Raw genomic sequence first — 3,927 nt, 5'->3', positions numbered from 1 at the left:
AAGTTGTTGGGGGGGGGGGCGGCAAGACTTGCTGACCCAGCCCACGACAGCTCATCAAAACTCCATGTGGCCCTTGGGGCCAAATAAATTGTCCACCCCTGCTATAGTGCACCTGGGCTTCAGCAGAGCTTTTGACAAGGTCCCGCATGACCCTCTCAAACAAAATTAGAAAAATGCAGGCTAAATAAAAACTATTATAAAAAGGTGTACAGATAACTGGCTCAATAGCTGCAAGCAAAGGATAATTATTAATGAATCCATGTCAGAATGGCAGGAGGGTTTGTGTGCACCATGGTGCTCAAATAAGTGCATGAACTAGCACCTATTTCTCATCTCTTTATTAAAAAAAAATAATTATAATAATAATAAAAAGGTAGGTTCCAAAATTGGATAATCCAATGCAACTTTAACTCCATTCCATTTACTACATTGTATTTAAGGTGCACCTTAATGGCCCATTCAGTACCAAATGTAAACACCACATACACAACATGCACAAGTTGACTCAACTTTGAGGCAAACCTTACTTTTTGGAATTCTGTTATCCGTGTATTTTAAGTTCTCAGTGTTACATTGTGTCAAGTACTAATGTTTTTTCAACAATGGGTTATACAAGCAGAATTTTAGGCCCCAATGCTGTAAAAATGCATGAGAAAGTAGATCTTGCACACTAAGATTATACTTGCCAGACAGGGCCTTAGTTAGCAACATCCAAATCAATTTATTTCATGTAGTTTCTGTACTTAAAACTATTCAAAATTTCAAACACCTTTTTAAAAAGGTATGGATACTGGCTTTCATTGCTATACCATTTTGGATTATTACTTAATCAAGTATCAGACAAACCACGTTTGTCTATCTAAAAGTGCTTACCAATTCTGGAAAACAGTTTTCCCCTTCAGTTCTCTAGCCCTTTCTGTAACAGAAGAAAAATAAGAGAATTAGGTGAAAAACACAAATTCATTTGAGTTTGAAATAAAACATTTGGGGGACAAATGATCTGGAAAGTAATTTTTAACTAAGATGTAAAAGACTATAAAAAAATCTAGCAAAATAGAAAGTTAGCTTACTACCAGGGAAAAATGAAGGTACTTACAATTCTTTTCCTTACAATACAATTCACTACTTACACAAAGCTTTCCCACTTTATTGTAAACCAGATTAAAGTCTAAGCATGAAGCACGTGTCTTCCCTTACCAATATCGGCACAGAGACTGAAAAAGGGAACAACTTTATCTATTACCTAAAAAGAAATAATCACTGTTTCATGTATGTCCATGTGAAACAAATAGCATTACAGGCCCAAATTCTGTTAGGAGCATTTATGGCCTCACCCCCAAGACCCAATTTAACTACCTTTCTAGAGTTGGTCATAAATGTGTATAAATGAGCTTTTTTTTTTTTTTTAAATTTAGGCCCAGTTAGGAATCTGAAAAACCATTTTACTAAGAAACCGTCCATTTTATTAAGAAAACCCTGGGATTTTAATATTAATCTTATCTGTATGCCTACCACCGATGGGCTCCAAGCAGAAACCACTGTAGCTATGTGAACATGTGGAGTCCCAAAGTCAATGGGCACCCCCTTCACCCACTACAAATGAACAGGCTCACATGTGATCATCCATGTAGGGGAGGAGAGGTAAAAGATCAGTAGTAAGTGCATATGTGCCATCTTTCTCCTAAGATCAGGATTTTTGGACTTTTCATTTAAGATTTAATTTATTTTTTGACAATTTACTGAAGCTTTGCTCAATACTTTTTTTTTTTAAATGTACTGAGGAAATTACAAGCGTCTAAAAGTTGGTTTGTTTGGTTCATGCTATACTCAGCAAACAAAACAGTAAAATATATGCTAAACTGCACGGTCTGAAAAATCCAAACTGCTGACAGCAATTTAGAAGACATCCTTCATTCACAAACGGTAGTGGTTTGTCTCTCATTTTAGCCCCCCCTACTCGGTTGCATTTTTTTCCCCTCGTCAGCAGCCCCTTTATAGGCCCTCAAGCCCATACAAGTGAAGTCATTTAAAAATCACCACAAGCACAACGTGCCTCTCTTTCAGCAACAAGATACCGAGGTTGCGACTATGTCGGAGTGCTATAAAAGGCTGTAGCTCAGAAAGCTAAGCAAAGAAGCCTCATAATACCACATCTATAGCTCTTAGTGAGTGCTTAGAGAGTGCTGATTTTTATTTTAAAGAGTTGTAAATACTGTAAAAAAAAATTAGACACACAAGTATATCACATGCTTGTTTTAAGGAAACAACCATTTTGAGAGAAGCAGCATGGTCTAGTGCTTCAATTTTTGTTTCCAGAGTGAGATCCTTTATTACTAGGACTCCCAATCCCAAAGTAGAACTTTCCTTGCATCTATCACTGTGGGAAAGGCAGGATCTTATAACCCCAAGAGTTATGAGAAATTACTTTGGAGGAGGCTAACCTTCAAGCTGAAAACCCACGAACTCTTAGAAATGAGTCAAATTCCCAAATGCTAATCCTAAATCTGCAAATGGTTTACAGCATGCCTGTCAGAAGTCATTTTTGACCAACTTTCCAGCACTCTGCAAATTAAGGTTTGAAAGGATGGATGCCCATAAAAAGTTCTGCTGACCAAGAAAATCAGGAATGAGACTAAGGGATCCTAGGTTTTGGCATGTCACATTTCTGCACCCCCAACTCCTCCAAGACAAACAGTTGGATGGTTGCTTTCCATCCACCAACGGGGGGGGAAGATGAGGACAGAATTTTATTGATGGATCGATCCTTATCCTGAAGGCACTGTGCAGGTCAGGCTCTTGATTTCCCATTCCTATTTAATAAAGCATTCCCAATCCTATCCATTCCACACATTCAATAAAGCATCCTTTCCGGGACTGAAGAAAGCTACAGTGAGATGGATCTGATGATGAACACACCTGTCCCATATTCAGACTGCCTCATTACACAAGAGGATGACCTTGCCTTTTTCCTGATTACATAAGTATGGAAGTCCAATTGTCCATCATACTATGACATAGACAATTTTGAATGAAGGAGGAATGTAGCACATTGTACTTCACCACTTGGATTCAGCCACCTTTCCTCAGGATTCCAAAAGCCTCCCACCTAGAGATGATCCACATTTGGTCCCCAACCCAGAAAAGATGCATCCATTGGTGCAGCTTAGAAATGATAGCATAAAAGATGCCCCTCTAGTTACAACCTTTCCCATCATCTAGATACATTAGTATATTTTGTGACACTAGAGGGGGTATATTCAAGTAATGTCTGCTTAGAACAAACTGATTCATCCTGCTCTGCATACAGCATGCTGCGTGATAAAAATGCATTAGCCCTAAAGACAAACTTTCTATTAAAAATAAATAAATCCCTGGAGGTATGTATTTAGAGTGTCTGCCGTTCCATAGTGACAGCCCTAAATGCACACAATTACCCCACTGTAGTGGGACTCTACAATGCAGAAGTTTAGCTTTCATTGACAGAGATGAATGGACATCCTGATGCCACAGCCTGTTATGATATGGGTTCCTGAAGAGAAACATGGGAAGACAGGTAGTATTTGCAATCACCGTGTTGCAGTACAGAGGTAACTAGTTTTGTAGTGCTTCACAGCTGGTTTCCTGTAGGTTCTAGGAAGGATTTCCCCCCCCTCACCCTTTCATGAGTGCTACAGGCTTCCAAGATATTTTTCACTTCCCTTTGAAGCACTGGGGTATCAGCCATGCTAAGGATGTTTTTCTCTTATTATTAAATGCGATATACTGATGCTCATGACAGTACTCTGAAAAGTTAGGGATTCCTGACTGAAAGGTCTTGCTCTTCAGCTCAGGATGATATTAATTACCAAATCTGGTGTCAGGAAAGAATTTTCCTAGGTCACATAGGCAGAAAAAAAAAAAAAAAAACCACATCCATCCTTTTCACTC

At 38.7% G+C, this 3,927-nt stretch overlaps 1 protein-coding gene across 12 annotated transcripts in view; it reads right to left on the bottom strand.

Annotated features, from left to right (window-relative positions):
* The window catches only part of PHF21A (PHD finger protein 21A), a 268,370-nt gene that overhangs the window by 235,837 nt on the left and 28,606 nt on the right, over nt 1-3,927 (bottom strand). The window contains exon 2 of one of the 12 annotated variants that reach the window (XM_019519314.1): nt 874-916. The exons of the other annotated variants lie outside the window; for them this stretch is intronic. The gene's annotated coding sequence lies outside the window, so the exon portion shown is untranslated. The remainder of the gene's footprint in view (nt 1-873; nt 917-3,927) is intronic. 12 annotated transcript variants of the gene reach the window in all.

The sequence above is a fragment of the Gavialis gangeticus genome, unplaced genomic scaffold, assembly GCF_001723915.1.
Source record: "Gavialis gangeticus isolate Ggan-Ray unplaced genomic scaffold, GavGan_comp1, whole genome shotgun sequence".
NCBI classification, from domain to species: Eukaryota; Metazoa; Chordata; order Crocodylia; family Gavialidae; genus Gavialis; species Gavialis gangeticus.
Note: the sequence above shows the minus strand (reverse complement) of the source record. Positions and strands in the feature narration are given on the sequence as shown.